Here is a 26,476-nt window from a genome sequence, read left to right as displayed (position 1 = left end):
CTACCTTTATATTGGCCATTGAGTAAACTCATAAGTATAACAGTAAAAATAATGATGGTGACATTTTTGTATTCTATTAATATATGATTATGGAGAACCACTCTTATAATGATGATGAACACCATGTGCACATACAGTCAGATATTAGAGAGATGGTAATGAAGGCTGAAAAGCAAGTTTAGAAAATTGTGTTTAATTTCTTCACCTATGTTCGTACATTATAATGTGCTATGTTGCCTTATTTTGATTTTTAAAAATCTAATAGGGAAACTTTTTTTTTTCCTGGATACTAATAGGAAAGTAATGCATTCTAAAATGGGTACATTATATCTTATGTCTTATTGAAGGTACAAACACATCTTTGAATAAAATCTTTGAAAAACAGCACAATTGTCTAGTTGTCATCATGGTTATCTTCAAGAAATCTCCCTTGGAAATGAGAGAAGTGTGTGTGTGTGTGTGTGTGTGTGTGTGTGTGTGTGTGTGTGTGTTTTCTTGAGCAAAATGCCTGAGGGTAGTAAGCCCTCATATTTGGCTCTGTGAACACTTATACAGGATGTTAATAACATGGCAGATATACCTGTATAACCGGCTTTGTAGGACTGCACTGGGCTTGATTTTTATTTGTGCTTTTGTTTTCCTCTAAGTCAGTTTTGAGTTTCTGTTTTTTAAGTCTGGAAGCAGGAGGCTTGTAATTTTGGCAGAACTCTCCTCAGCAAGTTTCTAGTTGTTTTATTGTTTATTTGGAGTGTGGGGGTGAGTACTAATGAATTGAAACAGACTGTCCTGTAGGTCAATGTTGGGCAAGCTTCCAGTTACTGCTCTGCCAGGTCTCTATAGTCAAGGCTAGAAAGTAGAACTTGAAAGCAATTGTTTAGATAATCCAGGAGAAAAGAGAAAAAGAGTAGTGTTTGGGATTTCTGTCTGCGTTACTGAGATAAGGACCTCAGTTTGCTTTTTCAGTTTGACTACAGGAACCTGATCATCCTGAAGCTAAGACTGAACTAACTTTAGGCCATAGATCAGTGCAAAGTGGCTGTGGCTTGTGAATATTTCAGGGCCTTGTGGCTACAACCCAGAATCATAGAAACATAAAATCTCAGTTTTGGGAAGGGCATCAGAAATCTATTTCAACCCTCACTTGAGGAACACAACCCTTCTCCAAATGATTATTCTGCGTTGACCTCCATATTTGGGCAATTCAAATTGGTAGGGGATTTTTCTTTTTGTTTAGTTGAAATATTTATATGTGAAGCTTTCATTTATTCATTCTATAAACATGCATTAAGCTCCTACTGTGTTTTAGGTACAGTCCTAGGTTCTGGGGATACAATGAAATTCGAACAATTTCTGGCCGCAAGGAGTTTATATTCTATTGGGAGGAGTTTTGTACACAGAAAAGTAAATAAAAGCATATGCAATATAAATATGAAGTAATTGGGAAGGAGAAGGGTGCTAGCAACTGGAAAATCAGGATAGATCTTGTGTAGGAGGTGCTGCTTGAGCTAGGCCTTGATGGGAGCTAGGGATTCCAAGAAGTGGAAGGTAAGGAGGGAGTATATTCCATCCATCGGGGACAGTCAATGAAAAGACATGAGACAAGAGATGGAATATCAAGGCAATGATCTCAGTTTTGCTCTTTGGGGCCAAGAACATGGTTAATCTCTTTCCCACATGACAATCCTTCAGACATTTAAAGACAATGAGCATATTCTCTACTCTGCCTTCTATTCCCTAAGCTAAGCATTTCTAGTTTAACTAATTAACTAGTTTAACCTATCTATGAAAGGCATAGACATTTATCTGTTTGATCTCTCTCCTCTGGATGCTTTCCAATTTGCAAATGTCCTTCCTAAAATATGATGTGTAGAACTGAATGTAGTATTTCATATTTGGTTTGAAAAGGGCAAATTATAGAGGGAACTTAAAATTTTGGATTTTATATTTCTATTAATGTAATCTAAATTCACATTTTTAATGCAAATTTTTAACTGTCCTATCATCCTGTTCACTCACATTAAACTTGTAGTCAATTAAAAAAAACAACTAACCTCAGTTCTTTTCCATACGTACTACTTTACAGCCTTCCTATACTTAAGGAGCAGACTTTTTAAAGTCAGCTCTAGTAAAAAATCATTTATACCTGTATAATGTATGTATGTTGAACGTTTTCAGTTATATCTTGCTTGATTTATTCTTTTATTTTAACCTGCCAATGACTTTTTATATCCTGATACTCTACTCTGGTGTTTCTTACCCATTCCTTCCAGATTCCTGTCACCTGAAAATTTCATAAATATACTATTTATGGGGCATCTAGGTGGCGCAGTGAATAGAGCACTGCCCTGGAGTTAGGAGGACCTGAGTTCAAATCCAGTCTCAGACATAACACATACACAAAACTAGCCATGTGACTTTGGGCAAGTCACTTAACCCTAATTGCCCTCCAAAAAGCAAAAAACAAACACCCCCACAAACCCCAACAAAACCAAAATGTACTATTTATATTTTTATCTAAGTTATTGATAAAAATGTTGAAGAAAAGAGTGCTAAAATTTGTGGTATGCAGTATTTTAGAGACCTACCTCCATCATGAATTTGGTTATTTGATCCATTATAAACTCATCTGATTGCCATATCTACTCCAAATCTTTCCATTATATCTGCACATCTATAATGAGATAGTTTGTTAAATGTCTTCTTTTAATCAAGGTTCCTTAGATTTCTTAGTCTAATAATCCTGTCCTCCCTCTCAAAATAGAAGTAAGGTTAGTTTGGCATGACTTGTTATTGATAGACTCACAATTGCTTGTAGTTATCACCTCTTCCTTTTCTAAGTGATCACAAACCCCTCTCTCCCACCTCCATTTAATACTTTGCTCCAGAAATTTCACAGGAACCAAAGTCATATTCACTAGGTGACAAACTGAAGAATCCACCAATCATGAGTCTCACTTTTTTCTTTCTCCATGATTCTTTGAAGATTAGAGATTCAGCAACATTATATATAAGTTCTTTCAGTACTTTATTTTTTGAAAATCTTTTTTAGTTTAGATTTGAGCACAAACTTAAATATGTAATAAGAAAAGAAAAGGACATATTATACACTTAAATATTAAAACAAATATAAAATAAGAAAGGAAAAAAACATGTCACATACACAGTAGAATGTAAGAGAATATATATAAAAATATAGCAATAAACTTCCATTTCAAGAAAGTCTATATATTAAATTCTATGCATTGTGTTGAAAGCTGTCCATCTTTGCTTCCTTGTAGGTTTTCTTTTGTTCTCTGCTATAGTTTTTACTTTGTTCTTTTTTCCCCTTTCTCTCCCCTCCTCCTCCAAGCTATAATTAAGTATGGATATATTTATATATAGATATTGATATATACACACACATCCCACGTATTCAAACATACATTCTTTAAGAGTTTCTACTCCCAATCTTTGTTTTTATGTTCATTCATATCTCTTATTTCCCATCCTTCCTGACTCCTCTACTTTACTTCTACCTGCTACCTTGTGATCCTATTGCTTAACCTACTCAACTCCAACCATCCCTGCCTTATCCTCCCATTCCTATAAATCTAAACACCCTTTTAGATGCCTCTTTTACCTATTCCCTCACCCTCTCGTCTAAAGATTTCTCCCTTAGTCTTCCAAGGACCTCTCCCTTATCCTCCCATTTCCATTAATCTAAACACCCTTCTATAGCTCCCTTTAACCTATTCCATCACTCTCCCCTCTAAAGTTTCCCTCCCTTATCCTTTCCCCCCATATTCTTAGCATTGTATTTTTTCTAAATTTAGAAGACTTTTATACTCTTCAAGATGTAAATATATATATATATATATATATATGTACACATACACACATATATATGTATGTATGTATTGTTCCCTCTTGAACCCATTCCTGATGAAAGTAAGTTTCCAGAACTAGCTGCCCTCTTCCCCCTTCTAATTCCTCTGTATTGGTTCTTCCTCTCACCTCATTTGTATAAGATAATTACTCTTTTTAGATGTTCCTGAATGGTTTTACTTTTTGAAGTGATATCATGTTCAGGTCTACCTCAACATTTCTTACCAAATTACTAATAACAATCTTAGACATATATTTTACATTTTTCATACATAAACAGTAAACAGTTCGTCCTTAATAAGTCCCTTGTAATTGATCTTTGGTATGTACCTTATGTTTGTCTTGACTATTGTATGTCAAATCTTCTATTAAATTCAGACTTTTTAAAAACAAAGTCCTGAATGTCTGACAATTCATTAAGTATTCATTTTTTTTTCATTCAAAATTATGCTTAGCTTTGCTGGGTGTGATATTTTCAGCATGAATCCCAGTTCTTTTTCTCTTCGATATATAATGTTCCAAATCTTTCAGTACTTTAATAAGTAATTTATCTGAACCAGATGAATTGATTAATTTCAATGAGGGCAGCTAGGTACTCATTTGAAATCTCACATCTTTGGGTATCACTTATGTATTTCTTGTTTTTTTTTTTTAATCTGAGGATTATTATCCTTCATCAAGATATCAGATGTAAAAAAGGAGTTAAGTAGTTTCAACCTCTCTTGCTCATCCATTATCATTTTTCTACTTGTGTGATACAAAAATTATACCTAAGCAATCCATCTATGCTATTTCTTTTTTTTTCTTGTGATTAACCATATTGGATATGATATTATTTCTGGTCCAAAAATAGACTGTCTTTCAGTCTTGATTTTGTCCTTTTTTGTATGTTTTGAGGTGTAAGATATGCTTTGGGATCAGAAAGGTTAACAATGAATATTAATCAGTTTGGTGTAAGTTAGGACTGACATGTAAACAATTAATGTGATTATATGTTATTATGTACTTACTATGTGTCAGGCATACAAATACAAGTAATCAGTAAAAACTAGTAATAAGTCTTCTCCCCTTATAAATTATAATGGTGATAATAAGAAGGGATAGAAGTATATAATGTGTTTTAGAAATATTTCTAAATAAACATTTTACAATTTACATACATATTAATAATAACTTAGTCTGGAATGTATTTACCAACCTATAAAATTTGGAGAAAACTATGTTTAGAGAAAATCAAGAGTATCAGCCAGATGTACTAATGTGTCACTAATATGATCCTTTTAGTAAGTAAATAGAATTTAGGAGTGTTCAATTTAAACCCCTTCTCTCCCCCCCCCCCAAAAAAAAGCCCCACAACAATTCATGGTATATTACTATAAACCTAAAAATGTGAGTCAGGGAAATGAAGTGTTCTGGGCAGGTGAGGCTTCCAGATTAATGTAGATAGTCCTTTAATCATTTGGTAGAAATGTTTGTAAAACATATTGCATACTTCCATCCCTTCTAATTTCCTCCATTATTGTATAAGCTCATTGAGGTTAGGGATCATCTTGAATACTTGCATTTGTATGCCTGTCACAAGTAAAAACATAATAAATACTGTATCTAGCTCTCTGTCTCCATATCTCTCTCTGTCTCTGCCTCTCTGTTGAACAAGAGATATCTAAAATCCTTTAATCCTTTTCTTGATGATTCAGGACTTAGTATAAACATTAATTTTCTTGTGTAGCATATGTAGCTATTAATGCATATGAAAATATAGAGTGAAATGTCAGACCAAATGTATACTGATTCCTGAAGATTTCCTGGTACTCACTTTAAAAAGTCCTTTCCCCCCAGTGTCAGTATTTTTTTGTTCATTTCTCCTAAATGTAGTCTCTTCAAAGATGGAATGAATGTTATGAACTATATCATCTGCAAGGCACCAAAACATGACTGTCTTTAAAAAAAAATTCAAAGGTTGAAGCACTCTTCTCTCAAATAGTTTTCTTACTTTCTAGAACTTTTTTCATTAATGGACATTTCACTTGTTAGCAGCACTCAAAACACCATTTATTATAGCTACAGCATGCATAGATCAATACATTGTACTATGTTAACTTCCTTGTGAGTATCTCATATTTCTATCTTACTTGAACCATGGCTAGAATGTGAAAGAGAAATATTCCTCATGATTTAAATAATTTATTCTAGTGTATTTAAAAGGATTCTTATTCCAGAGCCTATAAATACTTCATCATCAGAAGCAGACACTTTATGAAATTTAGCACCAAACTTTTTTAATGTTTGATTTTAACAGAATACTGGGTCCAAATAAGATTTTAGAATGTATCTTTAATGTTGTAATAAGAGTTAATGTCTTATATAGTGTTATACAGAGCAATTTACTCATAAAATATTTTCTGAAGTATACATAACACCCAATTTTAGCCAGTAGGATAACATCAGCAGGCAGGAGACAGCTAGGAGGCTCAGCGGATAGAACACTAGACCTGGAGTCAGGAAGACCTGAGTTCAAATTTGACCTCAGATACTTACTAGCTCTGCGACCCTGGGCAAGTCACTTAACCACCATTTTCCTTAATCCACTGGAGAAGAAAATGGCAAACCATTCTAGTATCTTTGCCAAGAGCACCCCCATGGACAGTATTGATGTGCTACAGTCCATGGGATTATAAAGAGTTAGACATGACTAAGCAACAATGAAAAGGTCCCTTCTAGTTTGAAATATCCTTTGCAGACATCTTGTTGTTGTAGTGGATAGTGTACAGGGTCTAGAGTCAGGAAGATTCATCTTCTTGAGTTCAAATCTGGCCCTAGACACTTACTAGCTCTGTGACCCTAGGTAAGTCCCTTTACCTTGTTTTCTTTGGTTACTCATTTGTAAAATGAGCTGGAGAAGGAAATGGCAAAGTATTCCAGGATTTTTGCCAAGAAATCCCCAGATGAGGTCATGAAGAGTTGGAAATGACTAAAAAATCACTGAAAAATAAAAGCAGGCAGTATGATAATAAAAATATCACTGTACACTAATATTACTTCTTCAGAGTGAACACCGCATGTGTTTAGAAATAGAATAACATTCTGTTCATAGGTATGTCTAAAATGTTTGTACTACAGGTCCAAAAATATAAAAGGGATAAAATTCTCATGTCTACTCATGCAATGGCTTTCACTTTTGTAAGTAACTAGTTAAATGTGTTGCAGCATTGAAAGTTACAGGCAAAAATGTTTTTTTTGGGGAGGGAGAAGGTAGGACAATTGGAGTTAAGTGACTTGTCCAAGGTCACATGGCTAGTTTTTTGTGTTGTGTCTGAGGCCGGATTTGAATTCAGGTCCTCCTAACTCCAGGGCTGGTGCTCTATTCACTGTACCACCTAGCCGTCCCCAAAAATGTTTTTTAATCATCAAAGATTTTTTTGTGGAAACCTGTAGTATTAGTGCATGCAGAAATGATAACTCATTCTCATTCTTTAACAGAATTAGAATCATGGAATTTTAATTCTAGAAGGGACCATTGCTGTTAAATCCCTCTTTTTTCAGGTGAGGGAAGCAGACACCCAAAGGGGTGAATTTACATGAATAGCAAAGACAGTATCCTGAATTGAAATTCTTTGACACTAAATCCAGTTCTTTTAGCATGATATCATGCTGATTTCCTAGGATAAAAATTGTCATGTTATCACTTAATTACTCTACCTTTATTGGTATTATAAAGTTGTTCAGGGGATAGATGGTGCTAAGAAATGAATTCTTTGAAAAAACCCACGTGATTGTTTTTTAGGTTCAACAAATCAATTAAAAAAACACATTTACTAAACACCTACTATGTGTCAGGCACTATGCGTTCATAGTTGGCTGGTTGTTTTACTTTCTTATTTTTCTTCTTTGTTGTTTAAATGTTTCAGCATTTAAAAGAACCTATTAAATATTTAAAAGAGGCCTACTGAAGGGTTGTTTTTACTCTCTGATTGGTTATCAATGGGCACCTCTAGTGTTTCAAGGTAGAGAAAATAGTCAAATGCATTTGCCCTTAAAATCTTCTGCTTTATCAAGTGGTATTGGGACAGGGTTCTCTTGTCATCTTTTATCTGAAAACCCCTCACATATATCATAATCTGGATGCTGTAATTTAGTTAAAAGCAGAGTATTTTATTTCCCACTATATAATCTCTCCCCTTCCTTCCTTTCAGTCCTGTTCACATTTTACTTTTTTGTATTTCTTTGATCTGGTGATAATGGATTCCACGTTGCTCCTCACAAGTCACACACTATCTCCCAATTCCATATCATTTTATTGCCTGACTCCTATGTTTTGAATGCTCTTCCACTTAGTCTCTCACTTCTGCCCCTCCTCAGTGCTCTGAGAATGCCTCCAATTTGTCTTGTATACATCTTGCATGTATATAGTTGTTTTCATGTTGCCCTATTGATAAGAACATGAGTTTTTTGAGTACATGGATGGTTTTGGACCTTCTTTGTATTGCAAGCACTTAGCACGGTGCACTTAGTGAATACTTATTGACTTGATTTATTAGATTCATAATGTAGAAAACAAAACTATACATCAATATTTTCTCTTTTAAAATGATAAGATGGGCATGTTGGCCTACACCAGGGAGGCTAAGGCTCATGAATCTCTTGAACTTGGGGTCAAATGTCTGTGTTAAACTTGCCATCATATCATAAACTTTCTACCTAAAAGTGCTTGGCAACGTGACCCAGGTGAAAAACAGATTCCATCCTAATGAGGAGAGGTGATCATGAGGACTCTGATGATCCTTGAGTATCCCCTTCTAGTTAAGGTGAGATAGAACATAGTCTTAAAAAAGAAAAGTTGATTCTTTTCTTTCCTTTTGCCCTTTAGATTTTCAGAGGAAGTTTGGAGTTTTTACTTTATGACCTTTTCCCCCACAATACGCTTAGTGTTCCATTTGTTTATATAGGCTACAGTACTGTAGTATGCTGTGTTGTGGCTAAGCTTCTCACTACTCACATATATTGTGTTCTAGTACCGGATGGGATTCATTCAAGGTGAAATTGCTTAAAATGCAGAGGTTTTCTCTGAGGTCATCGCAGTGAATAGGACTTAGTTTGTCCTGTTCTACAAAATGCAACCTTTTATTATACCATTTAGTTGCTATTTTCTTGTCTCTTTCCTCAATTATGCCCACACAGCTCATTGAAGAGTAGAGGCCTTAGTTTATTCCTGCATTGAATGCTCTCACATTATTGTCTTGTCCATCATGGCTGCCTTTGGGCTCCACCTCCTGTCTTTTTGTTGTCTTTTCGTCTGCGTTGTCCTTCTTCTGCTTCTAATCTTTGAGGCTTCATTGACAGTCTGTCACATTTCTTCTGTCTGTTTTCTTTTTTTCCAATTTTCTTCTCTCTTCCTGACACATCTGTATCCCCCACTTTTTTGGTGCTATTGCCTGACTGCATAGTTTCATTTCTGTATTGTGACCTGGTCAATCACATCTCATTATCTTTGAAACATTGGCTCTTTTTGAATATTGATGCTTGAACATGGAAAATTTTAGTCTTCCTCAAGTTTAGTCAATATTCTAGATGGCTGAAGGCATGAGATAGTTTCAGTGCCAGCTAAGTGGGGACGTTCGTTTATTACTGGGCAAGAAAAGGGAAGAAGTATGTGGTTTGTCATTTCTTTTGACATTAAATGGCAACATATTTATAGTAGTTTTTGTCCTTCATTTTCAATTTATTTTTCAAACATTCACAAGTTAAAAAAAAGCATCATACTATTTCTTTGTTCCTAGAAAATATAGATTGTAGATTTACAATACTCAACGATTAATGACTGACAGCTTTTACAAAAATATTTAGCATTCTTTGTAGTTATGCATTTTTGTGTCTGACAGTGCACACTAAAAGTACTAAAAGGAAAACACTGGACTAAATGAATAACACAAAGAAAAAAATTCTCCTTTAATTTTCTTTCTCCTTGGGAGTGATATTTTTTTGGTTTATTTACATAAATGTCTGAGAACTTTCCAAATTATGTGTGAACAAGAAACTTCTCTTTTTGAAATAAAGTCAATTGATGGTAGCAAGAAGACATTTGAAGAACATTGAGAAGTAATAATCAGATACAGAAGTTTAAATACCAAAGGTCATTTTGTATTTGAATACATTTTCTCTCAGTTTGTGCCTTTATTAACCTTTTCCAAAAACATTTCCTATCTGATATTATTTATTGGACTCCCTAAAGGAATGGAAAATTCCTTGTCTGTTTCAGGTACCTTATGAATACATGTTATAATGTAATTTCACTGAATTGCAGCATAAGCAAAATCCACAATATTTTCTACACTCAATAGAATGCTTGTATATTATAGCCCTTTACTGTAAAAGGGCAAAGAAAAGTTTTCCGAGGATATTTGAAGAATTAATATATTCCCCAAACAACTGATTTAAGTGATTTTTTTTTTCTAGGATTGGCTTGTGGAATTTGTCTTTTGCTATCTTACTGGATTGATTACCTATTTTGGTTGAGAGGCTGTGGAGAAGAGGAGAGAATGCTGTACTTTGAGTCAAGTAAGAGCTGGGTTTAAATGCCATATCTTCCATGAGGTTATTGTGTGACCTTAGACAAATAATTTAATTTCTAAATCTCTCTTCTTCATTTTGTAAATGGGGACAATAATACATTTAACTACCCACTTCACAAGGTTATTGTAAGGATTAAATGAAATAACATATTTAGACTCTTTTACAAATCTTAAAGTTCTATATTAAAGGTTTGCCATTATTATTTTTATTCTGTACTAGGTAAACACAGTACAGAAATAGTCTTAATTGGTGAAATATATTTTGTAATGACAGGTGAGATAGTACAAAAATATCTACCCTAAATAGGCACTTTGATATTTTGAGATCTCTGAGTTCATTAATGTAGGCATTCTCTCCAACAATGCAGATAGCAACTCATCCATACCCTCTCATTCTGCATGACTTTTATATTTATCCTCCAATAAATTCTTCACTGGGGTTGACCCAACATTCTGGTGAACTTCCTTTAGTTTACTTGATGTTAAATGGATACTATGACAGGCCCACTCCTTTTCTAGTTGTAAATGTCTATGATGACATTTTTTGTGCTATTTCTCTTGCATGATTCTTTGTTGGTAATGGATTATAGGCTACCCAGTCAGCACACCTCTCTGTTGTTCTTTGGGCAATTTTTTACTTCAATTCTTTATAGACTGTTACATTCCACAACTTAGAACTATTTTGCTTCACCAGAAAGTTATTATTTAAAATACAGGATTTTGTCAAGGAGTATCTCTTGGGTCATTAAAAACATTGTATATTTTCCCAAAGGATATCTAACCTCTTCCTCCTATCCAATTCTGAGCTCAGATAATTGTACATTTCCAGCATAGGCTCAAGTTATATGGGCTGAAGGAGCAGCTCCATATGTTGGCCATTTAACTGCATATCACAGTCTAGATAATAGGTGGTTTTTTTTTTGTTTTTTGTGTTTTGTTTTGGAGGGGGTAAGGCAGGGCAATTGGGCTTAAGTGATTTGCCCAATGTTACACAACTAGTAAGTGTTAAGTGTCTGAGGCTGGATTTGAACTCAGTTCCTCCTGACTCCAGGGCTGGTGCTCTATTCACTGTGCCACCTAGCTGCTCCTAATAGGCATTTTTAAATCACTTGTTTTTTTCAGTAGACTTATCAGCATCAACTCTTGTGATATGGACCACCAGTAAGATCCTACCATTCTCTGGGGCTTGATAAAAACAGTATAATGACACTTGCAAGTAGCATCTAGATGTTGTTGTTGTTACTGAGTTGTTTCAGTCACGTCTGACTCTTCATGACTCCCTTTTGGGGATTTCTTTTTTTTTTAATCTTGTTTTTTGTTTTTGTTTTCCCTTTTTTTTTTTGAAGGGCAGTTGGGGCTAAGTGACTTTCCCAAAGTCACACGGTTAGTCAGTGTTAAGTGTCTGAGGCCAGATTTGAACTCGGGTCCTCCTGACTTCAGGGCCGGTGCTCTACTCACTGCGCCACCTAGTCACCCCTTTTTGGTGTTTTCTTGGCAAAGATTCTGTAGTGGTTTGTCATTTCCTTCTCCAGCTAATTTTATGGATGAGAAAACTGAGGCAAACAGAGTTAAGTGACTTACCCAGGGACACACCTATCTAGTAGGTCTGAGGCTAGATTTAAACTCAGGCCTTCTTGATTCCAGGCCAGGTACTCTATGTAGTATGCCCATATCTAGAAGTATTCACCATCCTACTGTAAGGTAATACCAAGCAAAGGCAACTTCCCAGGTTCAAAATACCAGCATAGGTGCTCTCTATTTTATTCAGTAACAAACCCAGAACAGAGAAGATCAAAACATGACATCATTCAAAATACAGTATTTACTAAGTATGATTAAATAATCTCCAAGTACTACCCCACCCCAGGACCTTCCAATCATTCAATCAATTACAAAGTCTCTGTTCTAAATACTTCTCCACCCCTAGGCTATACCTTAATTAAGTCCACCACAAAGCCCCTCTTCTCAAATGGAGATTAGTTTCCAAACATAAGTAAAATACATTCATTTGCTGAACCATAGAACACAAAAAGGTCAAAAGTTCCCCACCCCTGGATCACAATTGAATCTACCCCAGAGTTACATCAAGTTTAAGCACAGCACTTAATACCCAAATGGAGGTCTTTTCTTCATCTTGACACGAGGCAAGTTCTCAGCAATCTTAGTTCCTGGGGAGACAAGGCTTAGCAAGGCCATAAGATACATTGCCAGTCCCTTCATGAATTTATCCTCTGTCTGTAGAACAGTCCTAGAACCCCTGAACACATTAGCAAAGCCCTCTCCCAGGATTTCTGTAAACATACAGCAAGAAAATCCTTCTTCAGGGCTTCTGAACCAACAGAAAGGCTCCCAGACCCCTGCAACAACAGCACTGTCCCTCACCAGTGGACAGTATTCACTCTCTGTCTGCAGGACAGTCTCAGGCCTTCTTAACCAAATGCCAGGTTCCAGGACTTCTTCAACAGGACAGTCTTTCACCAGTGGACAAATCTGGCAAAATAACATCAAAACAGACAGACAAAGTACCAGCAAAACAGCCATGTCTCCTCAGTCCTTGGCAGCTCAGGGGGCAGGTCTCAAAAGTCCAGGGCAATTCAAAGCGGCCACCAGCAATCTCCTAGTCTCTCTCTCTCCACGAGGTGCTGCTTCCAAAAAGAACTTCCGCCTCTCTCTTGTCTCTCCAAATCTACATCACCAGCTCCTCCCACTTCAGGACTTTCTTTTGACATCAACAAGCCCATCCCACAGGTGGGATTAACAAACTCTGGGTTTTAATACAATCAATTTGAAAACCAAGCCAATACAGGGGAATCTTTAATTGCCATTACTATCACACCTACCTCCATTCATACTTTAAGCTAGATAAAGTGATCACTTATTTTATCCCTAATGATTTTAATGATCATTAAACAAAATTAACTTTTGACTTTGTTGGAGGAGAGACTTTAAGGTCCTCACTCCCCCCCCCACACACACACTTTTTTTTTTTTTTTTTACCAAATTGAATGTTATTTTGCAGGCAGTAAAAAGGAAACACAATGTGACCTTGTAGTTTCTATAATGGTATGGTCTGCTATAGAGTATTGTGAATGGAGGATATGATGGATGTGGGTATAGAGTATTCTGACAGAATTTTTGTAGCTATGGGAAAGTTGGCATATAAGGCAATGGCTATTAATATTCTTTTGTTCACTCAAATTTTGAGGGACTGAAAATCAGTCACTCAGTTCCATTTCCATCATGTGTAAGGTACCCAGTGTATCAGTTCCAACATGAACCTCTTTTTGGTGTCTTGTGTCCAGCTGCTCTTCTGTCTTTGTTTTCTTTAGTGGTATTTCTTCTTCCTTATTAAAAAATATCTAGGATTTGATATTAAGAGTTCAAATGTGGTTATCACTAACACAGAAAAGAATTTGTTATAAAAATCTTGAAATGTCTCTTCTATTTTTCATGAGTGTTATCTTTATGATTTCATCTTTAAATAGACCCAGGATCATTTTACTTGTTTGTGTATTTTAGTAAACTTTTTGCATGTGATTTTTATCTCTCTTGCTTATTGCTTTTTTGTCAAATAGTATTGTACATAAACTTCCACAATTCCTCTTCTGTAAAGTGATAGAAATGAGTTTATATTCTAATTCAGCATAGATCTTGGCTATCATAGATCTTCTTTTGACGAGATCAAATGCTTCTGTTCTGAACTGGTTTCTAGACTTTTTTGGTACCTTCATGGCCATTGGTGCTGTTGATATACATCACTTAAATTTGCCTTTTATAAAGATTAGAGCTTTGATTTCATTGTTATAAGGAATTCTTGATGAGGAAATTATGTTTCCAAACATGGATGGGTACCTACTTTGCAATTTATAAGGGTCCCTGAGGGATTATATGACTTCTCTAGGGTTATATAGTCAGTGTCTGATGACTTGAGACTTAAATCTAAGATTCCTGTTGCCAGTGTTTGTTATCTTACGCTATAACATTCTGAATACTGCTTGGGAGTCATAATAATCTCTGTTACTGTCTGTTCTTTTATCCATTTTTTATTTCCAGCACTAACTTGTTTTAATAGAATTGCTTAGATTTGTCTCAATTGTTTGCCATATCTTTTCATATTTAGATTTTATTCTATTGATATTTATGTTGATCTCTGTTCTAAAAAGTTAGCAGTATATTTCAGAAAGGACTTCCAAAAGCCAAGCAGTTATTGTTCATTTAAGTATAACAAGTTTCATTTTATAATGGTATTTGTTACTTATCATGACTGTACTTTCTCCTCAAGTAATTTCTTCTCCAAGAAAATACTCATGACATATTGGAAGAAAGCTTCTATTTAATCTACAGAACTTTGACTAATTTTTTATTCTTGAACCATCTTTCCCAACATTATTTTCGCCATCTTCCTTTTTGTCTGCCATTATATCAATGTCATCAAATATATGTGTTGAGTTTACATTATACTAGAACTATTGCATGGCAATGAGATGGAGGACAAGCTTTTTTCATTGTTTTTCAGTTGTATCGGTCATGCCCAACTCTTCATGATCCCATTTGGGATTTTATTGACAAATATACTAAAGTGGTTTGCCATTTCTTTCTTCAGCTTCTTTTATGATGAGGAAACTGAGGCACACAGAGTTAAGTGAATTGCCCAGGGTCACATAGTAAGTGTTTGAGACCAGCCAGATTGAAACTCAGGTACTAGCAATATAAAAAGAGGTAAAAGGCAATCCCTGTCAGGAGTTGATAATCCAAAGCTGGAGACAACATAAAACAGAAATTTACAAAGCAAATAATGTCTAGGATAAGTAGGAAAAGAGAAGGAAAGCAATGGAATTAAGTGAGGTTAGGGGAGGCTTCCAGTAGAAGGTGGGATTTTAGTTGGAACTTAAAGGAATTTATGGAGTTTAAGCAGTTAGAGTGGAGGAGGGAGAACATTCCATGCATGGGGGACAGAGCTAGAGAATGCCTGGAGACAAGAGATGAAGTGTCTCCTTTGTGGAATATTCAGAAGGGACTGTTAAGAAGGAATGTATCTGAGAGCAGTTAATCTTTACACAGTAATTCCTCCAGGAGGATGAATCTGAGAAACTGCTGGATTGGAGAACTTCCCACCTTCCTAAGGTGACATTAATTTGCAAGAGACATGGTTCTAATAGGAGGCAGAACATTGGACCCTGGCCTACCAGAAGATTATACTAAAGCTGTTGATTAGCAGGGGGAGAACTTACTTTTTTTCTGGATGAAGAATGTCAGTTTTTGAGTTGGGAATAGGTAAGATAAAGGAGTCCCATTGCCTTATTTCACATAGTTGCCAAAGTAATTTTTTGAAAATGCAGTTCTGATCAAGTCATTCTCCTACTTAATGAACTTCAGTATGTCTTACTTAGTCTAAGATCAAATACTCTTTCAATTTCATCTCATTCTTTTAAAATATCTATTTATTATACTGGTTTTATAATGTACATCATTGTTTGTAATAGTAGTAAATGTATATAATTTATTACGGTATATACATTATATGTTACATAATGTATATATGTTTAGCTATATTAATGTATTATATGATTTATAAATAAGTATACACTTTTTTTGTTAATGGGGTGCACAAGTGAAAATATGACTGGAGACCAATGGAAGACATGATCTTTTAGGCCTTTTCTAGATCTAAAAATCCACCTGTTTTACAAATGCAAAAGATTGTTGCTAGTAATACAAGCTAATATTTGTAGCCAGGAAGACCAATTAGCAAATGTGTTAATCAGGGTCTTGTTTGCATTTCTATTATCAACTCTAATCATTCATGTGTTTGAACTCAAATTTTCTGCCTTCATTACAGATATTAGCACTTGTCAGTGAATGCTAATGTGTTACATTTCTACAAGGACTTCAGACTTTCATACCTTGCATTTCATAGTAAGGACTGTATCTCAGTCAATATCTTCAATTGAATTAAATAAGTATGTATTTCGTGCCTACTACTGATATTGATCAAATCATAAGGACTTACTTAAGCAAACAAATTATTATCTTTTGCAATAAAATTACAAATAAAAATCTGCTTAAGATTTTCTCCTGCTATAGATATTGTCCTCTTCACTTGTATGTATTCATAATTTCCTACTAAATGTATCACTAAAATTGGAGGAGATAAAAAGGAGTAACTGTGGTGACATTATTTTAGCAGTCATAGCAGTGCCTTAAAGCCTAATTTTCTCTGTGGGTTACTGTGCCTGTATTACATAGGGATGCTTCTTAAGACTGAATAAAAACAACTGAGATTGTAAGAAAAGTACTTAACTCTGCTGCTTTCTTTTTCCACTTGATTTTCTCTGTGTGTGTGGGCACATGCGTGCACCCACACACAAATGCATCTTTTTCCTTCCTATTAAGAGGAACACACAGATTTCTCTCCCTCCTCTCCCCAGAACAATGAAATAAATGCTAGTTCTAAATATAAAGCTCAGCCACTGTCCAATGATGTACGTTTTATTCCTCTTTTTTCTCTTAATATTTTATTGTTGTTTTAAAAATATTATTGTCACTTCCCAATGGACTTCTATATCATCTCCTGCTATAGAACACTTCCTTGTAACAATAACAGAGTTAAGCAAGACAAATGAACTCATCAGTCATGCCTACCAATGTATACCCTGTTCTGTAACTGCAGTCCACTACTCATCTCCTGAGAGAAAGGGAACATGCTTTACTTATACCCTCTGAAGTCAAAATTGCATTGGTCAGAATTCTGTTTTCGGTTTTGTTTTCTTTTCCATTATTTTATAAATTATCTTCATGTTTCGGCTTTCTTTACTCTGCATCAGTTCATATAATTCTTTCCAAGTTTTTGTAAATTCTTCAAAATTGTTATTTTTTTATGGTACAATTACATTCTACTACAGTCATATGCTATGAGAAATTCCCAAACTTTTTGGTCTCAAGAACCCCACCTGCAGTGGATAGAGCACTGGACTTGGAGTCAGGGAGATCTAAGTTTAAATCTAGCCTTAGCCACTTTATTAGCTGTAACACCCTGAGCAAGTCACTTAACCACTGTTTGCCTCAGTTTCCTCAATTGTAAAATGGGGATAATTACAATACCTATTTCACAGGGTTGTTGTAAGGATCAATGAGATAATATTTCTAAAGAGCTTAGCCAAGTGTTCTAACACTTAACAAATACTTATTTTCTTCCCTCCTTTACAATCTTAAAAATTATTGTGGACCCCCAAGAGCTGTTGTTTGCACAAGTTGTATCTATTAATATTTACTATATTAGAAGTTGAAATGTTTTTATTTTATGAAAAAAGCTCTGATCTTGTGGATCCCTTATAAGGGTCTTGTGGATCCCCTTGTTGTTGTTTAGTTGATTAGTTGTGTCTGACTCTTCATGACCCCATTTGGGACTTTCTTGGAAAGGACACTCGAGTAGTTTGCCCTATGCTTCTCCAGCTCATTTTACAGATGAGGAAACTGAGGTAAACAGGGTTAAGTGACTCCCCCAGGGTCACACAGCTAGTAAGTATCTGAGGCTGGATTTGAACTCAGGTCCTCCTAACTCCAGAGCTAGCACTCTACCCACTGTGCCAACCAGCTGGGGGAAAAGGGGAGACCCTAGGGTACAGTTTAAGAATTGCTGGTATAGCACAGTATGTTTGGTAAATCAACTACAAATAATGATTCTCTTTACTTCTAGTTCTTTACTACTGCAAGAAGTACAGCTAAATATTTTTGAATATATACTTTCCCATTTGTCTTTGACAATTTTGGAATATACCCCCTGTAGTTGTAACTACGTCAAAAGTTATGTGCATTATTTTGGTGACTTTTCTAGTATTTGCCAAGTTATTTCCTGGAATGGTTATACTAATTCACATGTTCCATGATCAAAATCAATGCAGCTAAAATTAGAAGAAAAAACTATAAGTTGGGTAGGAGGAGATATCTTTGCAGCAAATATATTTTGTAATTGTTTGAGAGTCACAATGTATAGGGAACTGACACAATGATATTAGCATGCTAAATCCTCTTCTTTCTGATATACATGCATATATGTGAATGTATTTATACATGTATATATGTATACACATTCATGCAAGTATATATATACATATTTACATATAGGCAGACATATGCATACATACACATTTATATACATACACAAACATACACTGACATCATAGTCAGGATGACCTGGGTTCAAGTCTTGCCTTTGGTATATACCACCTGTGAGCCCTGGATCATACATAGTCTGGACCTAGATTTCATTGATATCAATAACTCAGTATATCAATAAATCAATGAGTAAATCAATCATGAAATCAATGAGGAAGCTCTGTTTGCCAATGAAGATATTCAACTCAAGGTTCCAAAGGGTTGCATTGTGTCACTAAGAGGTTAAGTGATTTGCTCAGGGCCACACAACCAGTATGTGTCAGAGGCGAGACAAAGCCCAGGTTGTCCTGAGTCTGAGATCTACCTTATAGTCACAATGCCACCATATTATTCTGGTTCTCATAGTGTTCTTTCTCTATGCATATGTGTATACACATGTTACATATACACACATGCATATATTCATATACATATATAATATGTGTGTGAGTGTATACATGTATATACCCACTCCATATATATGTGTATATGTAACATGAACCATCAAATGCCATTTATTGTGTTGAATATTATATTCTTACATGATCAACCAATTTTATTTAATGAATGACTTAGTCTATAAATGTGTGCTTACTGGTCATCTCAAGTATAGGTTATTTATAATGTTGAAAAAACTTTCATGGATCATCAATAAAAAACTGGAAGGTATCTGAAGATCATCTAATTCAAACCCATCATTTTATAGATTAGGAAATGAGGAACAAGGAAGTGAAGTGTCTTGGTGAAGGTTACTAGTAAACTTTAGAAGTATGATTTGAACTTCAGTCTGTTGTCTCTAGACCCAGGTCACTTTTTCTTCCACTATGGTTTCCTCTTTTTCCTTTGAGATAAAGAGCTCAAGTGAAAGACTCTTAAATCAGAATAATACACACCAGCTAAAAACCCTGGAATTATCCCAAATCCAAGTAAGTCTCTTTATATGTCAGAGAGTGGGGTATGAGAAGGCCTAGGAAAGATATTTTCCCTAGCACTTGTATCCTGTAGATGTTGGACTAGAAAGTCATTAGCTGAGTAAAAAACAAATTGTAGATGCACATCTTACTTAGTCATTTTCATGCAGCCCCGACAACCAAAGGCAAAAGAATGTACTTGTAGGGATCTGTAATCTTTCTGTTTCTGACTTTTATGGACCAGAAATAATTGGTGCTGCAAATCTGAAATTCAGACATAGAAAGTCATCCCTTTATTTGATGTCCTTTTTCTGTTTTTCATGTATTTATTTGTGTGTATTTTTTTATCTCATCAAATATTATCTGGGTGCTAAAAATCAAAAAGGAGAAGAAAAAAATGAGGAAAAGTAATGTGAAAAATTGACTCATTACCACTATGCTGTGTGCCTGATTGGACATGTGTGATTGGCTCATTAGACTCTGTAGAGTGTCTTTGCACTTCCCCGTAGACATCAAAATGAAATGTGAAACAAACAAAAAAAGAATGTATAGGAAAACATTATTTATGTATGCAAACAGAACCACACAGTTTGCAAGTATTTCTGGCTATTTATTTTAAAGTAGAAGCCTGTGTTAAAGTGGATTTAAATATCCAGGAAATCTGATGGGTTGTTTCTCACAGCAATTGTCATTTGGTGAAAAAAAGAACAGAAGGAAAGGTTAAATTATACCTCTAGTCCATATTTATCTCCATCTCCCTTCCTACAACACAAGAGAGGTACATTTTTATCATATAGGATGGAGCAGAACCTTACATTTATTTTAAGTATTTTCCCTAAAATTTTCTTTCTTTTAAGTTTATTGAGAAATAATATGTCAAAAATGCTAAGACAACAATAACAAAAATCACAGGCCCTTCACTGGTTCTAACAGCGATATTTGCTTTGAAGTTCTTTTTATAGGGTAATGAGGCTGTGAAAATTCCAATGACTTCATAGTCACATAAGACTCTAACACACTGCACTTCTGTAATCTAGGCTCTGCCAGGTACTTCCTTCTTGATCACTGAATTGCTATAATATTGGGTCAGAGTTTCATCTGGTCTTACGATGTGGGAGAGGTTTTTTTTTTCCCCTTAAGAATTTACCAGAATGTATTGCATAATTCAAAAATTCCTAATGATAACTTTACTTTTCCTGACCTTCTTCTTTAGTGTGTGTTATAGTAAAAACTTAATTTCTACATTAAAATATATCTGTGTGAGCTAAAATGAAGGCTGAAAACATTTGATATGTCTTAGGTGATTTCTTCTTTAAAAATGCAGTTTAGGGGTGGCTAGGTGGTGCAGTGAATAGAGCACCAGCCCTGGAATCAGGAGGACCTGAGCCCAAATTCAGCCTCAGACACTTAACACAAAAACTAGCCCTGTGACCTTGGGTAAGTCACTTAACCCCAATTGCCCTCCAAAAAGACAAAAAAAAAATACAGTTTAAAAAAGACTCAAAATTGTGAGTATTCAAATTTGCATTGTATGTTTATTCATTATTTATTTATTAAATACATTCCTGTGCAAAACATAGTGCCCATACTGAATAACTCATTAGTTTGTTGGGTTTCTTTCCAGGAAAATCATACCAAATAATCCACATTTAATAAATAAAAAGTTCATCATAATGCAGTTTTGTAAAATGTAAAATTTAGCAGATTTTTTAAACTTAAAAACATCAAATCTTCACTGATCTCATGTTCAATCACTCTTTTTTTTTTTGTCAAAACATTGAGTACATTCTCTCACCTGAATTCTCTCAGTCTTTCCTCTCTTTTGCTTAGTCAGATGGCTGTTAGGCAGTCAGTCCCTATCAGCTGGGCTAATTACATGCATGTAAACCCTCTATTTCCCTGTGAAAATTGGGTAATTTTGTGCTCAGTGAACCAATTTGCATGTAGAAATGTAGGTTTGCGTTTTTAGTCTGAATTTTCACTGTCTCTTCAGGAGAATTTTCTTTTCATAGCCAAGCCAACTTAACTTTCTTTAAGTCAGGCCTCTCAATCAAATAAAGCTTGGGCAACAATGACACCACTTAAAAAAAAAAAAAGAAGCTTCCAAGCCCCTCACAATTTAATATTCTCTGAGTTCTGAACATATTGGCCTAGAGCTGGTAAAAGCCCAGATTGGAAGTTGAATATCTGAAATGTTTTAATTCAGGAAAAGACAATGTGGAAAAATTAGAGGCTTGAACATAGATCCCACTCATGATGACTGGAAAGGATCATTATATGAAAACATGAAGCTGTCAGAGAAATGTGGAACATTATATCAACTAAAAGGAAAATGCATACATGCAGACATGCAAAAAAATCATACATGCAAATTCAATTCAATGAGGATTTATTAAGAGCTTACTATGTGCCAGACACTGTACTACATTCTAGGGATACAGTGGAGAAAATGAAGCACGTCTGCCCATAAGGAGGTTGTATTCTCCTCCAGAGAAATCAAATCTACTTAGAAAATTAAATACAAAATAATTAACAATTAATTTCAGGGAAAGTAGTATTAAGAATTGGAGGCTTCATGTAGTAAGTGGCATTTGAGATGAACTTGAAAAGTTGCTAGGGATTCCAAGAGCCAGAGGTGAAGAAGGAAAGAATTTCAGGCATGGGGGATGACTTTTTTCTTTCCTTTTTTTTTTTTTTTTTTTGCTTTTTGGAGGGGGGAAGGTAAGGCAATTGGGGTTAAGTGACTTGCCCAAGGTCACATGGCTAGTTTTTTTTTGGTCTGTGTGTTAAGTGTCTGAGGCTGGATTTGAACTCAGGTCCTCCTGACTCCAGGGCCGGCACTCTATTCACTGTGCCACCTAGCCGCCCTGGGATGGCTTTTTTCAAAGGCCCAGAGTTGGGGAGTGAAATGTCAGATATGAAGAAATGCAAGTAGTCCAGTTTGACTGGAATTTAGTCTATGCAGGGGAATAATGTAAAATCAGCTTGAAAAGATAAGTTAAATTTTAAGTCAGGGATTTTAAATGCCAAAGAAAAAGTGATCTAGGGTAGTGGCTCACATTGTTTTTAGGTATGGGGACCCCTACATAATAGGACTTATGCTAAATGATGCAAAAGGTTTCTCCTCCAGTCCAACCCCCAAATAATAACAAGATGTTTCATGTCTTGATACCTTTTCAGACAAGAGCAGCTCTTTGAGTCATGTCAATCAATCAAAGGTATAAATGAAGTGCAAAGGAGGAGTGAAGAGCTTTGAGCTATTAGATGTTATCAAATGATACTACAGAGGAAATATATTTGGATTGGTTGAAAGAATTATACACATCTCTGGGCCTCTGTATATCAGAGAAAGGATTCCATTGGGCTGTCAGTCAAGTTTCAAGAGTTCTTTTAAGAGGCAGACCTTTGCACGACTAGCCAGAGGGCAGCAAGTATATGCATGTGAGGAGACCTCCACACCCTCCCAACAATTGACCAAAAGGAAACCTTTTGAACTTTGAAATATCAGAAGATTTGGACTCTCTCTCAGTGTTAGGTATAGCATCTCTCTGAAATAGCAGTGCTCTATTAGCGGAATATCCACAGGCAGCTAAGAGAAATGTCAAAGACTAAAGAGACACACTGAAGAAAGGAAACTTCAGGACTCTAAGGGCACTGTTTCTTGGAGCCTATTAGGGAACTCTACCTGAGGAAAATTTCACGAGGACTCTACAAAAGGAGAAAAGAACTTCCAGTAAGCAAGATTGTGAATTACCTTTTACCACATGTGCTCTCTAAGCTTGATCCCACTTTCCCCAGGGACTTTGTGTATCAGTCAGTGATTGAATAAGCATTTATTAAATACTTGCTAATTGCCAGGCTCTATGCTAATCACAAAGTAGTCCCTGCCCCCAAGGAGTTCACAATTGAATTGGAGAGAAAAGAGGCACGTGTGGTAGGGTGTGCCCTAGTTTGTGGGTGAGTGTGTTTTGCACCAAAGATTCTTATTATGCCAATTCAGCAAATACCTTTTTCTAAAATTTAGTTAGCTCTGGCTGACAAATTGAAAAGTAATAGGGGAACAAAATGAGAGATTTTTGGACTTGGTCAATGTGGAAGTTTGTTAAATTTGCCTATTTTTTTGAGAATTTTTATTTTTATTATTTTTTTTAAAGCAATCAGGGTTAAGTAACTTGTTCAAGGTTACATGGCCAGTTATTGTTTTTGTGTGGGTGCTGAGTATCTGAGGCAGGAACTGATCCCAGGTCTCCCGACACTGGGGCCAATGCTCTTACTCACTGCATCACCTGGCCACCCCTGACAATTTTTATTTTTTAACTGAAATTTAACTGAAATATATATAATATATAAATTATACTTTAACAAAAAGGAGTTTACTAGAGACTAATTTGTGAGTTATTTATGAATTAGCTGTATGAGCAGTCTGATGTGTGGCCTTCTGAGAGCAGTATACATTAATACAACATGAAAAGAAAAATGAAAACATTATTTTGTTGTAATTTCACTGATGTAGAGAATTGTCAATGAAGAACATACCTCTGACTATGCAGATTGGCAATGTCTCCATAATTTAGTTTTAGAGCAAGGGCTCTTAACCAGAAGTTTGTTGTTCCTGTTTTAATATATTAATATGTGTATTTTATTTTTTTAGTTTGTAAATAACTTTTATATATTTAATAGTATTTTATCTTTTCCCCAATTACATGTCAAAACAATTTTTAGCATTAATTGTTACAAGATTTTGAGCTACAAATATTTCCCTCCCTGCCTCCCCTCCCCTCTTTCAAAAATAGTAGGACATTTGATATAAATTATACATGAGCTATCATTCAAAACAAAATTCCATATTAGTCCCAGTTGTGAAAGAAGAAAGAAGTTAAAAGGAAAAAAAAGCAAAAAAGAATAAAGTAAAAAAAATACTTTGATCTGCAGTCAGAGTCCATTAATTCTTTATCTGGATATGGATAGCATTTTCCTTCGTGAGTCCTTTGTACTTGCCTTGGATCATTGTGGTGAGAAGAGCTGAGTTACCTAGTTCATATCCCATTGTTTTTCAGTTTCCCCAGCAATTTTTGTCAAATAGTTCTTATTCCAAAGGCTAGATTCTTTAGGTTTATCAAACACTAAATTGTTATGGTCATTGTGTCTTGTGTACCTAACTATTCCACTGATTGACCACTCTATTGTTTAGCCAGTACCATAGTTTTTGATGATTATTGTTTTATAAAATTATTTGATATATCGTATTGCATAGCTACCTTCCTTTATAATTTTTCCCCCTCAATTCCTTTGATATTCTTGATCTGTTTTTCTTCCCAAAGAACTTTGTTATTTTTTTTTCTAGCTCCATCAAGTAATTTTTTTTTGGTAATTTGATTGGTATGAAACTGAATAAGTAAATTAGTTTAGGCAGAATTGTCATTTTTATTACATTGGCTTAACCTAGCTATGACAACTGATGTTTTTTCCAATTGTTTAGATCCAGGGGACATGGCGCTTCCTGTCCTCTGCCCCACGAGTGCTCGGTGTGTGGCCTGCAAAACACACACACACACACACACACACACACACAACACATACTCACACTCATACACACACCCACCACACATACACACACACACACAGACACATTTTATAAAAGGAAAAAAAAAGTGTTTTGTAATTGTGTTCATATAGATCCAGGGTTTGTCTTGCTGGGTAGACTCACAAGTATTTTAAATTCTTTACAGTTATTTTGAATGGATTTTTTCTTTCTATCTCTTGCTGCTGGGCTTTCTTGGTCATATGAAGAAATGTTGATAATTTATGTGGCTTTATCTTATATCATGCAACTTTGCTAAAGTTCTTAATTATTTCCAGTAGTTTTTTAGTTGATTCTCTAGAGTTCTCTAATTATTACCATCATATCATCTGCAGAGTGCTAGTTTTGTTTCCTCATTGCTTATTCTAGTTCCTTCAATTTCTTTTTTTTTTCTTTTCTTACTGCTATAGCTAATGGTTCTGGTATTATATTGAATAATAGTGGTGACAATGGGCATCCTTGCTCCACCCCCAATCTTATTCAGAAGGCTTCTAGTTTATCCCCAATTACAGATAATGCTTGCTGATAGTTTTAAATGGGTACTTATCATTTTAAGGAATGTTCTCTTTATTCTTATGCTCTTTATGTTTCTAATAGATATGGGTGCTGTATATTGGGAAAAACTTTTTCACCATTATTGAGATAATCATATGATTTCTGTTGGTTTTGCTATTGATATAGTCAATTATGTTGATAGTTTTCCTAATATTGAACCAACCCTGCATTCCTGGTATGAATCTTACCTAGTCATCATGTATAATTCTTGTGATATATTGCTATAATCGTCTTGCTAGTATTTTGCTCAAAATTTCTGTATTGATATTCCTTAGGGAAATTGCTCTATAATTTTCTTTCTCTGTTTTAGCTCTTCTTGGTTTAGGTATCAGTACCATATTTCTGTCATAAAGGATTTTGGTAGGACTCCTTCTTTGCTTATATTTCCCAATAGTTGTTATAGTATTGGATTTAGTTGTTCTTTAAATGTTTGGTAGAATATACTTGTGAACTCATGTGACCCTGGGGATTTTTTCTTAGGGAATTAATGACTTGTTCAATTTCTTTTTTCTTTTTTTTTTCCACAAATAAATTCTTTTTTTAATTAATTCTTTAATTTATTAATTTGTTTGTTTCCTTTTAATTTATAGGATTCAATTCCACAATTCCTTGAATTTCACATTTTGTCCCCCTCCCTCTCCCCCCCCCATGGCATCTTATAATCAAGTATAGGATCTGTAGATACTTTCACATTATACAATGGTCAGGTTATAAGGATGGATTGTACCAGCTGGGATGAAAAATGGTATAGAGGACATAAAATCAAATAAGAGAACAAAAAAGATCAGGTATTTTGCTTCCACCTGGATATAAATTTAGTTCTTTCTAGTTCTTTCTCTAGA

At 35.0% G+C, this 26,476-nt stretch overlaps 1 long non-coding RNA gene across 1 annotated transcript in view; it reads left to right on the top strand.

Annotated features, from left to right (window-relative positions):
- Window positions 1-621: 621 nt before the first annotated feature.
- The window catches only part of LOC138153092 (uncharacterized), a 378,103-nt gene continuing 352,248 nt past the window's right edge, over window positions 622-26,476 (top strand). Inside the window, exons 1-2 of the long non-coding RNA XR_011166290.1 lie at window positions 622-756; window positions 10,318-10,419. This is a non-coding gene — a long non-coding RNA (uncharacterized lncRNA). The remainder of the gene's footprint in view (window positions 757-10,317; window positions 10,420-26,476) is intronic.

This window comes from Petaurus breviceps, unplaced genomic scaffold (genome assembly GCF_028583685.1).
Source record: "Petaurus breviceps papuanus isolate PSGF00001 unplaced genomic scaffold, PetGlider_PUasm1.0 90977, whole genome shotgun sequence".
Lineage (NCBI taxonomy): Eukaryota > Metazoa > Chordata > Mammalia > Diprotodontia > Petauridae > Petaurus > Petaurus breviceps.
The sequence above is the reverse complement of the archived record's forward strand: the minus strand, read 5'-3'. Positions and strand labels throughout refer to the sequence as shown.